General features: G+C 45.8%; 1 protein-coding gene across 2 annotated transcripts in view; it reads left to right on the top strand.

Annotated features, from left to right (window-relative positions):
* IPO13 (importin 13) overlaps positions 1–13,165 on the top strand; it is a 560,046-nt gene that overhangs the window by 504,142 nt on the left and 42,739 nt on the right. The gene's annotated exons all lie outside the window — the stretch shown is intronic.

The following is a 13,165-nucleotide window of genomic DNA, read 5'->3' as shown; positions in this document are numbered from 1 at the left end:
TACATAAAGCCTACAAAACCGAAATATTTACATATGCCTGTCGGTTATTCGACATTGTTCATTAAGAGATAGTGTGCCTGTCTGGTCACATAGGTAATTGTAATGTATTTAGACCTTGATTATGAACATTGATGAACTGTTCATTTTATATGCAGATATGCCATTTTATATATTTTAATAGAAGAGATTTAAATGTTATGTATTTTTATATTGCACATAAGTAATTGTACTGTTATTTTATGATTTTTTTTTATAACCAAGTAAAGATCTTTACTACTACTACCTCTATATATGGAAATTAACATAAATGCAACTTGAACAAAGATTGTTATCCCTTAAATTTAGCATACAAGATAATCTGAATTAATGTTTACAAACTTCCATTGCACAGTAAACCATACAGTTGTTATAAAATCCGATCTCGGTTTACAATGTACCTAATTAAATAATTCTTTCAGGATCACATACAGAGTCGGCAAGTCAAAAGTACAGTCACAGGCACTTTACAGTTTCTTACATTCTACCTTGAAGCATTATAAACAAATCTGCAGATGGTATAGTAGGTATCATTGCATTGACCTCCATTAAAAATGCAAGTCTGTGCTTACAAGTCAAATCATTATTCTGCAGGTTTAGTCAACCGAACTTTAAAAACTGCGGACAATGTAGCAAGATACTAACAAGTGCTGCTAGGCATCCCAGACAAGTGGAAGCCGCTGTTAGCCCAGGCTTACTTCATCACATATAGTGACGGATACAAAAAACTGAATCCTGAAGAAGCCTGCTCAATGTTGCGTGAGCAGAGAATCCTCAAGGGGCCCTTGACCAGAGTTTCCTACTTTTTTAATACGACTAATCCAAGCCACTGCATAGATTACATTTGCTCAATCAGTAGTGTTTTAACTGATGGTTAGCAAGTGTACATGCTACATATTTTTAACACATACCTTTAGAAATGTTATAATAATAAGTCTTTCAAACGTTTTCTCAACTGCAAATGATTTTCAGTTTCCTGCTGAGCTCACCACTACAAACTGGCAGGTGCCTGAGAAATATGATTGTAAGTTGCGTCAACTAAACCAGGTGCTAATTGGAAGACGGGAGTCTGAGTTGACGTTTGACCTGCTAATTATAACCTCAAAACCTTAACTTTCAACGTATTAAATTTTTGTAGAAGCTCCCTCTCCATGCCTCAGTTCTGCATGCGTTAGTAGCCAGACTTCATCCGCAGATGTTTTCGTCTCCAGGAGACGGTGCTCCGACAACTCTAGAATCCAATGACTGCCGACATCTCAACAGTTATCAACCTCACAAGCCCTGCAGCCCATAATGTTTGAAAATGGGAACAATAATGTGCTGTTAGGCTGCCAGTTCTGCCTATGTTTGATCTTCCAAGCAGGTCTTTCTGTATATCCTCATCATGAGCAGCTTTCTGAATACCTTCCATCTGCTCCATTTGGAGCTCGACCTTCTCATCTATATTTAGTTTGGACATTTCTCTTTCAAATGCTTTGCATTCTTTATGCAGGGACATCTTTACAAAACACTGTGATCCTGGTGGTGACTGCATCAGCTGAATTACATGTTGGCATTTGTCTATATCCCACGGTGTTCACTGTTGGCAGAGTAATTTAGGGTAAAAGTCTTCCTCCTGACATGAGTAGGCATTCTTTCCCCGCCACATTAGCGCTGGGACTCTTGCAGAATGAACTATCCCGCTCTATACGCTTCACACCACTCGAATGTATGAGTGAGTTTTCATAGGTTGGATCATAAAATGACTACTGCATTGAAAGATTTAGAGAAACGGGAGGATGAACTTGTGTTTGTGGTCTATGCAGGGGCAAAGCTGTGAGAAACCAAACTGAGATGGGTTACTCTTTCCGTAAGAGTGTTAAAATCTGGGTAATGGAGATCATCTGTTCCCTCTACTTGATGAGAAACCGCATCTTCAGCCCTGTTTAGGGACGTTCCAGCGAGTGCAGTCTGTCGAAGTGGTACTTGAATCTCAGTACACTTCCATAAAACCAGTATTTTAATGTCTAGGCTGTCAGAATCGTGGTTTGGCAAAGAAATGAGATTGTGATGCTCATCCCCCATTCTTCGAGAGTGATGCTGCTGCTGTGGGAATGGTTCATATCAGGAATATTCAAGAAGAGGTACCCATTATAGAAGAATCCGGTATCGTTCTTGTAGACATTCCTCTTTGCCATCTTGACGTCCAATTTCTGAAGGTCTTATTTGTAGTCTTTTTTTATTGTTATTTTTTACCCTTCAGCTTCTTCAAATCCAGGATCTGACGAGGCAAGGTTGGAGGGGTCTTACTTTACTTAACTTGAGTTCTTAAGGAACAGACCTTTGCTCACTAAGGTCTTTGGCTTGAAAACCTGATATCCCAGTGGCTGCTTCAAAATTCTATTGACTGTAGATTAGGAAGTGGCTAAGCATTTGCCACTAGGTTGTGGACAAAATCATTCACCATGTCAATTGCCTAGAGACCAACCCTACATTTCCAATTCAATTGTATAGATTGACACATCCATGACTTACTCTGCAGCAATTGATGCTCAAAAGAAATAAGTAGGGGAATTCTTCTTTACCTTTACAATCTACTTAAAAGCATGTATCTCTGTAGGCAGCTGGGTTTCTGTTGCAGTAACCCCCTCTTTTTGCAAGACTACTGATGCACTTTAACTTTATGTGCCCTGGGACCCTGCCAATCAGGTTCCCAGGGCCCGTGTTCTTTCTCAAAACGGTACCTTGTACCCCCAATTGGCACCTCTCTGGCCACATGTCAGTCCCTTGTAAAAGGTGCCAGGTGTACCAAGGGCGATGTGGCCAGGGAAGGCCTCTAGGGGCTGCAGCACTTATTGTGCCACCCTTAGAGGCCCCGTACCTTTACACACACTGCCATTACAGGCTGTGTGTTTCTTGTTGCAGAACTAAGTGAAGATTCAGCATGGTACACATCCCTGTGGGCCATGCCTACAACCCACTGCCCTGGCATAGTTCAGCCACCCCTTTAGCTGGGTGCACTATACCAGAGGTGAGGGTACAGGTGCACGAGACAAGACAGACTCTGAGCCTGCTGAGGACAAAGAAACCCAATGCCTAGAACTACCACTGCACCCGCCTGCTTTAGTTCCTTATCTTTTCTCTTGGAAATGTCCCAGTGTGATATCTAGGCAAATCACACTGAGTAGAAAAAGTAATCCATAAAGTATTCTGAAAAGTAATCAAAAGTAATCTAACAGTAATTTCCACTGGGTTGAGAGTATTTACAAACCTGTATCAAAGACATTTTCATTCAGCTTGCTTGTATTGTTCAACCGGCCTTGAAAAGAGCCATTTACACTTACCTGTTCCAGGCTTGCTTGGTTCTAGAAAATAAATTATAGCTAAATATTTTTTTATACAAACAAATTGGTCTGAGTTCAGTCTTTAAGTGTGTGACATCATTTGCAGCCTGAGTGTGTACACTAAATGCTTAACACTACCCTCTGATAAAGCCTTACTGCTCGCCCACAATACTACAAATAGAGAGTAAGGTGCTATCTACTTTTACCTCTGCCTACCTTTGGGGTTCCACTGGACTCTGTGCACACTAGACCTCATTTTGGTACAGTATGTACAGAGCCAGCTTCCTCTGATTAATCTTCTTTCTCCTGGTTAGGATATTTGCAGCTTGCTGCAAACTTATTCACAATGTATTAAAAAGCCATTTCAGCAAATGGCTTTATGCAAACGTGAGCTTCTGATGGATGAGTCTTTCTCCAGATTACTCACGTTTTCAATATCGCAGGTGTAAGACTGAATCTGGCAACTTTTCAGCAACTCTCTATGCTAGTAGGGGGCGCCGGCTACACTTTGGCACCGGATTCGACACCACCGTGTGACCGGAGCTATAAAGCACCCCACTCCCTCACCTGTGACCTCATGTTGGTTCTCTTTTTTTTGCACCATTGACACAAATCCAGAGCTTCGCTCTCCTAAGGAAATCTCCACACAGCATGTTTATCTATTCAAGTAAATACATTATGGTGCAGTACAGGGATGTCACCCCGAAACGTTCAGACTTCAAACCATGTAGGGACTGAAATAGACAAATGTCCATCACAAACCTATACATCTGTCTCTGATGTTTCTGGTAGGATCACGACATGCCAAGGCCATAAAGGAGCGGGAAGCGAAGCAGTTCATGATGGGGACTTGAGACGACCGTCAAGCTAAGCAGAAGTCAAGACCCAGGATGAGTAACATCTCCGGAGTCGTCGTTGCTGTCATCCAAGTCATTCTAGAGAAAACACAAGAAGTGATGCTACGAGTAAGTGTGGCGCTTCATTTTGAAGCGTAAGTCGCCAAGACACTTCTCTGCTCCTCTGGACTCTTCGTGAGAACCAGAGCTTGTTGATCTCACCCCAGAGGATCGGAGACCCGCAGCTCCTTACAACTCAGCGCAGATCTGGGATCTGCCACCTCCTGTGGCGCTGTCAACCAGGCCCCAGCTTAAGTCAGCGATATCCCGAAGTCTCGGCCCCTGGAAGAGACCTTGTCTTATTTTTAATGTAATGTTTGATATGTTTCACAGAACCATGGTCCCGTCTGGAGTGCCTTCAGGCACATGGTACCTGTGGGTTATGCCTTTGGTGCAACGCAGGCGGCCTGTTTGAACTCTTTCTCGCCTTTCCTATGGCTGCCTTGAATACCTGGTTCCAACTGCCACTCTGTGGACAGCATCCATCTCCGGGCCAGTGCAACAGCCAGTGCCGTCACCCCTGAGCATTCCTGCAAGCTCTTCACCATCTGCGTCAGGTCAGCGTTCACCACAACCAACACCTTTGGCGTCACATTCGATGTCACTGGTGCCACAGCAGGCTCCATCAGACCAGGGCTCTGCACGGATCAATTGCCACTATAGAATTTAATGCTCCTACTCATAGGCCAAAGAGAGACACAATGTTTCATAGAGGAGGATCGCTACTTCTTTGACGACTCTGAGCCATTTGAGGAACCCATTCCAGACAGCGATGATGGTGACGTACAGTCTTTTACTGTGAACCCAGACTTCACTGCACTTAGAAATGCAAGTGGCCTTGACACGTCACTCAAGTGGGAACTATACCCCCCAACTGGCCTTCCACATCAGAGGTTCACTCTTACCACAGTTGATCTCCAACTCCTTTCCACAGACATCAAAGCTAACTGATTAACTGAGGTGTTCCACCCTACGGCTCACACTGCAGAGCCCTTATTTCCCCTAATGAACTCTTACTGAGCCGTTTCTGGCCGTGTGGGAGAAGAACATATCTTCTCCCTCATCAATAGGGTGGTAGCTGAAAGATAAAGGAAGGCTCCTGGCTTCCCAGCCTTCTTATCAATGCACCCATCTTGAGAAAGCCTTGTTCAAGCTTCCTACTCCTCCAAACTCAATCAAGGGGCCTTTTCCACTACACCCTCAGAGTATTCAAACAAATAGAGCAGTGCACCCAAAAAGATATTTTGGGGCTGGAAGCATGGCTTGGAAATCCCTCAATGTGACATGCATAATAGAGCTTTAGACTAACACTGTCTCAGACATGGCACAATTAGACATGGCACGGAGTTTGTTAAGGGTGACCAGACAGCCACAAAACAAGTGAGCCAGTCGGGTATTGCGAAGTCTTCGGCACAAGCCATGGGAACGTATATATCCCTTCAAAGACATGCTTGGCTAAGGAACTCATGACTTTCTCAAGATGTGAAGTCACTTTGATGGATCTCCCATTCAATGAATAGTGCCCCTTTGGCTAGAAAATGGATTAGGCTATTGAGGCTTGTTGTAGAGTAAGGGAACTGCAAGGTTGATCGGCCTACAAACTCAACAGTGGAACTATCAGCAATACTGAAAATTATGAGGATTTTCAAGGGGATTCTCCTTTCGAGGTAGACTGCAAATTCTTGACTCCCAACAGCAAGCCAGCCCACTATATAAACAGTATCGAGGCAGATGAGGATCGGGTTTGAGCTATTGTCCTCCTTATACCAGTCCAAAATTGTTTTAAGAGCTACCCAGTGTCCCTTTGAATAAAGGTAATAACCTGGGAACACCGAGGAATTTTCAACCAGTCTGGATCCCGTTCTTCTCTAGTTAGTCGTATTCAAGAACTCCCTCCTTCCATTTAAGTCTTTGAGGAGGTTGACTCCACCCTGGTGATACCCACCTACCGGGGTGGGGAGAGGATGCTGATCATGAAGCATGACACTATCATGTGTGTGAGGTTTCCTCTTCCATAAAGGATGACGTTCTTCATAAGTGCTGAAGAAGTTCCAAAAACCTTTGGTTTATCCTTTGTTCCTAGAATTGTTGGTCACAAGATGATGCTTGGGTTTTCTCTTTCACTTTCACTGGTGCTACCATACCCGTTTATGTGATTTAAACAGTATTGAGGACATGACAAAGACAGAGGCCATCCCTTCCCTCTTCCTCCCCTCTCTTCCTCTCCCCAGCTACCACAGGGAAGTATCCCTAGTTCCCTCGTGTCGGAACACAGGGTGCCGGATGGAGAACAGATATCCTCCTTTCCACAGGCCTGGAGGGCCATAACTTCAGGTCAATGAGTCTTGCAGATTGTGTGAAAAGCATGTGGCCTATGTTTCTAACAGTCTCCACCTTTTACCTTGCTACTCTTTCCCCTCCAGTAGACCGCCTTCCTATTCTTCAGCAACAGGTAGAGATCTTACTAACAAAAGGGACGGTGGAGCTGGTACACGAGCAGGAACCGAGGCCAAGGGTGCTATACCAGTTAGTTCCTGGTTCCAAAGAATGTCGGTCTCTGTCCGATCTTAGATTTCAGGGTTTTGAACCAGTTCCCGTGAAAGGAGAGGTTTAAAATGCTGTCCTTGGCAGAGGTATTGCTCGCGCTGGAAGCAGAAGACTGGATGGCATCCGTCAACCTGCAAGATGCAAGATTTTCATATACGTATTCTGCTGTCACACAGAAAGCATTTACACCTCACAGCAGAATACAGAGGATGTGGCCTAACGGCTAGGGCGGTCTACCTCGAAGCTGAGGAACCGGGTTTGAATCTCGGCAAGGACACTAATCATCCTGTGATTCTGGCAAAATCACTTAATCTTCCTGTGCCTAACAAAATGAATATGTCTGCCTGTAACGCAACTGGTGCTCATGTAAAGTGCTCTGATACCTTTGGGTCTAGTTCGCGCTATATAGATCCCCCCCCCCAAACAAAAAAACCTTCTGTTTGTTCTAACTTTAGCTCAACAAAGGTGATGGCAGTGACTGCTGCCCGTCTCAGATGCTCAACAATCCTGGTGCTTCATTACTTTGACGGTACAAAAGGGGGTGGTGATGGACGGAGCATCAGAACCAATCAAACACTCACACCCAGTCAACAGATCTGGGTTTGATCCATCACCGTTCTTTAGACCACTCTGCCACCCCAGTTCAGACATGGCCATATGCAAATCAGTCTGACCCTGTGCCTAATGGGAACAGTTCAGCCCGAACTGCCAAGCCATGCCTTCCCTGGACCGGAAACAAGCTTCCTAGGACCGGTTTCTGGCATTTCAGCCGTCTTCAGCCAGGCTTGCTTGAATCCAGTGGCAAAGTGAGCAAGCGACTCAACGTCTGAGCATGCCCTGCCAACTTTTGGCGAACAAAGCGGTACAAAAGGGGGTGGTGATGGACGGAGCATCAGAACCAATCAAACACTCACACCCAGTCAACAGATCTGGGTTTGATCCATCACCGTTCTTTAGCCCGCTCTGCCACCCCAGTTCAGACATGGCCATATGCAAATCAGTCTGACCCTGTGCCTCATGGGAACAGTTCAGCCCGAACTGCCAAGCCATGCCTTCCCTGGACCGGAAACAAGCTTCCTAGGACCGGTTTCTGGCATTTCAGCCGTCTTCAGCCAGGCTTGCTTGAATCCAGTGGCAAAGTGAGCAAGGGACTCACGTCTGAGCATACCCTGCCAACTTATGGCGAACAAAGCGGTACAAAAGGGGGGGGTGGTGATGGACGGAGCATCAGAACTTTGACAACTGGCTTCTCAATGTTGGGTCCCCGGAAATGATGTTGCGCCACCTGACAGTCACTGCATCTCTGCTGTATGACTTGGGCTTTGTCATCAACAAGCCCAAATCTCACCTGGTGCCCTCACAGTTTATTCTGTTTATAGGGACACTACGAAGAGTTGAGCCGCTCCCCCTCCACAGGATATTCAAGTGATGATTCCGAGTTCTCAGAACTGAGCTCAAGTCCCAGTCCTTATAGTCTTGTGTCTGCTAGTCCCCCTGCATTCTTCAAGTGAAACATGCATGCTGGCCCATGGGGGCCCTCCAGTGTGTCTCTGCAGGCAGTAGTCCCAACGTGGCAGAGATTGACTGCTTTCCGTAGCAATCTTGAGGGACACGGTGGCAGAGGTGATGTGGTGGAGTTTGGAAGGTAACCTGGTGCTGGCAGTGATGACGGATGCTTGTTCTCTAGGTTGGGGAGCTCCTCTGAAGGACTTGGAGACCAGAGATCAATCTGCTGGAGCTACAGGCGATTCAAATGGCTCTCGAGGACTTACTGCCACCCCTTCACAGCCATCTGCCTAGATCTTGATGGCCAACATGAACATATTTTTGTTCAGTTCTTCAGAGGAGCCCTTTATGTGATTTTACGTTAACTGTTCCCAATTAAGCACTCTACCACACAAAGTGTCGGTGTTGTAGGATCAAGGGAAACAATGACTGCTGCTTTCTGCTCCAGATAAATGCCTCACTGAGAGGGTAAATATAAGAGGATCCATGGCTTGAAGGTGTTGGAGGGTTTGATATTGTTGAGATTATCTCTGAAATTGCAACGTGGGAGATTCTTGCACTCTTTGAGAGCAGCCTTTTGGTCTCCTGCCTGAACTTGAGTGGAGCATGTTTGGAGTCTTTAGGTGAGTTGAAGGTGTGCATAGATTGATGACAGTGATGTTTCAAAGTCAGAATAGACCTGCTTGTGTGGTATTTGCCATTGAACCAATTTTTTACCTACACTGGGTCAAAGCCCCAAAGTCTGTACAGGAGGCTCCTGGTCATTTATCAGCGTGAGCAGCACTTTGTGCATGAGCCCCAGATACTGTTGCCATCGTCTGTGAGTTGATGAAGGACTTGTTGGAAGAGGTGTAGCATAGTTTTTTTGTAGCTTCATTTCACAGGAGTCCCTATTTGAGATTGTGCTACTCTGGGACTCACCAGAAAGATTTAAGAAAATGGGCCAAAATGTTCCTTGCTGATCCAATACACATCTGGTCGGGAAAGAGTGAGGATATGAAAGTCTTCTGGAAAAAGACTGGACTGTCCTGTCATATACACTCCATCCTTAGTGACATGGGGCGATTTGTTTTTTTAGCAATAATATGAGCGGTGGCACTGCCGAAACATCTGACACTTTCCATTAGCACAAACAATCAATGTATTTTTGATATTTCTAGTGCAAATAAATCTGCTTTTATTTGTTCAATATGGGATCTAGAGCATTGACTAATGTTCACAACAGCAAGGTGTGACCAAGTCTTTTATGGTCACCGAGGGCAGGACTTGAAAGAAAGAAATTGCTCTTCCTCGATGACTGTTCAGTTTATCTTCACTTTATTCTGAAAACAAGTTGGGAAATACTTGCATATTTGGTGACAACTTCCTAAATAGTGGTTGGCGAGGCCACTGCACCAGTGGAGAGATTTAGTGCACAGTCTATTTAATCTGTACAGTGAAGATTTTTGGGGAGATTTTTCCATCACTTTTAATTGCTTCAAAGCTCTTGAACTAAAGCATTTGTGCACTGAACATCATAGTTGACTCCATTTGAACGTACGTTGTCAAACATGAGTATTTTCAGTTCCAATTCCTTATGAGGTATGTTTGTTTCTCTGGTGTTTTAAGCAGGACTACACCTTGTACATTTTTTGTTAGGCAAATATGAATCCAAAACCCAATCATGGTGAGGTTCTTAAGAGAGACCCAGAAGGGACTCCCGAGTATGTATGTCCAATTAGTCGCAGGTCTACCTAGAGTAATTGATGGCGTTGCGAAACTTCTGCGTTGTATTTCTTTAACCTTGCAGATGCAACAAGAGAGCGAGAACCTGCACACATTAATTTCACACTTCAGCCCTGTAAACTCTGAATGTTGAAGGAGGAATCGCCTCAGTGCTGGCCTAACTCTCAGCCATTCAATGGCGTATCCATCACTGGACCCAGTACAGAGAAGTCTATTGTTGCTCTTGTGCGACCCGTTTGCAGTAAAAGAAGCTCAATGTGGGCCTCAGTGTGGCAAACCGAGGTCATCAGCATTGTCTAGTGCTGCTGCACATCTGTATCCGTATTCTGCAATAGATGAATCAAATATTTGTTGTGTTTGTGATCTCTCCTTCACCTGGAATGCCATCACGCAAACTTTGTTGCTCAAAAAATAAGAACATTAACTGAATCTTATTCATAATGAAGGTTACAACTTACCGTGGAATTGCAACCACGGCTGTGAAACCAACTGCCATCAATGTCATTGGTATTACTACTTGAGACTAAGTATTTTCTACTTCTCTGTGGCACTTTTATTTATTTGTTGTTTCTGTAGATAGCCAGACAGTAGCTCCTGAAGCTTGTGGTTTGGAGGGATAAGGAATGGAGACACAGCAGTGTTTTTTAAAGACCTTCTTAGATTAAACCGGCAAAAGCAGGCAGTTTCAAAGGCGTAAGCCTTGACAACTTTCTTCAAACCAGTGAAATCTTTGAGAGCGGGAGCGTAGCCTGGTCTCGACCAAGATGGGCGCACTTTAGGAGAGCTGCTGAGCTCTAGCCCGTTTAAATTCTACCATCGGTACTATTATCCGACCACACCAACACCCGAAGGGCACGTGTTGCCCTTCCTCGGTACCGGGCACCACTGGATCTGTTTTTGGATCGAATCACCTGATGAACGTTGCATGTGGAACGTGAGGAGCTGGCCGGTTCATGATCCTGAGCTGCCTGGGGGTAAAGCAGTGTGGACTCTGCTTTATTGATAGACGGCCGGCTTGGCAGAGAGAAGGTGATATAGTTGGTGAGGAGTTGGAGACAGTAGAGGTGGTCAAACCGCATATGGGCCTATTTGGGGCTCCTTGGGCCCTCCCTCCCAAATCTCACTGCCTGCCGTAGCGGACCCTTTGGCGGTGTCCTCAGCCGAGGTCCGGTATAGTTAGCTAGTTGTTTGACAGTTAGGTATGAGCCCGGGGAGAATCTACTGGAGGCGAAGTGCGGTCCTTTCATATACTTGAAGCCCGACAGCCTGCTGCCGAAGGAACTGGTGGTGGGACGGCCTGTACTGGCTGGTCTTGGCCTTGCTGACCCCGCGAGTGCCACGGAGGCAGAGGCCATTAATGGAGGGGACCTGCGGGGGTGGGTACACCGTTGCGCTTTGGCTGGGACTAGCAGTCATATACATTCACAGGAACCACCAGATCCATACTACTCCACCGCAAACTGTGCACATTCGTACATCAACACTGACGCCACTAGGATATTTTCTCTCCCATTATCTCTTCGTTCTGTCGCTGCTTCATAAGCGGGGATATGGTGAAACTGAAGGGACAGCTACAGACGCAGTCTAATAAGATGGGCAAACATGCTGTGCTTAAGCAGTCATTAGAGGGGGCCAGGCATGGAGGCAACGGAATCGGCGGAACACTCTATTGAGGACATTATGACCGCGATCCATGGTCTCAAGGGTACTCTAAAATCAACATGGTGAAAGTGGATGTTAATCTCCTGCGAAAATTACAACGGCAGAGGAGAATATTCACACATTATAAACTACGTCCAAAATAGTGGAAGACCAGGTTCAATATCCTACAAAACAGCAAGAGATTATGGTGGGCAAACTTGCAGACCAGGAGCGTAGGGCTTGACGTAACCACATCAGTGTGGTGGGGATCCCTGAGGGGGCAGAGGGGCCCAGTGTCGACCTATTCCTCAAAGACTTGATTGTCAACACCCTCCGCCCAAGCACCTCCACATGGCACCAGTGCCTCTGCCCAAACCAGGGGCCCCACCGTGAACGATTACCTCCTGAATTTTCAACCACCTAGATAGGGATGCTATACTCCAAGCTGCCTGCTCCCATGGGGATTTGAGGTACAAAAATGCCACAAATGCGGTTCTTCCCGGACTTTACTCTGAAGGTGCAGTGCCAGCCCCGCAGCTTAAATGAAGTAAAGAGAGCTCTCCATGCTGAAGAACTCAAGTACATGATGCTTTTCTCTGCCAAGCTAGGCATGATGACAGAGGGTAAATACTGATATTTTGCCTCGCCAGCGGAGGCCTGGCATTGGCTTGAAGGATGGCACACCCAGGGACAGCGGGGCAATCTGAGGAGAAGAAAGGGCACCCCCTGGGTAGACAGGGAGACAAATTGAAAGTACGGCAGGATGGACAATCCATGGAGGGGGCAGAGACCGAGGTTCCCTGATTGACGCAGCTGGCTGAAGGATAAGTACCCCTTGCTAAAAGTTAATGACTCCTCTGAGTTAGACCTCAAGCTAGAGAGACAGTAATATGAGGACTCTTGACGGAAGCCTGTGGCACAGATTGGACCATAGTACTACAATTGCTAATGACCCTAGTGAGCGAGGGGGAGGCGATACTGTATCACGTTGTTTGGGGACTTGGTAGTGAGGGAAAAGTCATGGTGGTTATATGGCTGCATTGTGTCCCTTGGGATGCGGAAGGGTGACAACACAATATGTTTTAAAGATCAGTGGTGTGGAGAACAAGTTATTGTAATCCCAAGGGGTTTGTGAATGGCTTACAAACAGCTCTGGTCATCTTGGTGACACAGGCTAACCCTTGACATGGAATGTCAATGGCTTGGGTAGCAAAATTAAATGAATGCTTGTATTGCAATATATCCATAGACAGGCCCCGGACCTCGTCCTATTACACTTGAAAGGCATTCAGTGTAAAGCCCTGGACCGCTGAGGTTACTTCCGGTAGCACATGCGATTTTCACCTCCAGCTCTAGAGGCTCGGGTATGCTTCTTAACTCAGCTGTGCCATACACATCGGACCGGACGTGGCATGACCCTCTGGGTAGATTTTTCCTGCATACGCGCACCTGGGAGGGGCCATACATTCAACCTGTGTTCGATTTGTTCCC

The sequence above is a fragment of the Triturus cristatus genome, chromosome 4_2 (assembly GCF_964204655.1).
Source record: "Triturus cristatus chromosome 4_2, aTriCri1.1, whole genome shotgun sequence".
Classification (NCBI taxonomy): Eukaryota; Metazoa; Chordata; class Amphibia; order Caudata; family Salamandridae; genus Triturus; species Triturus cristatus.
This window is presented reverse-complemented; position numbering and strand designations above follow the sequence as displayed.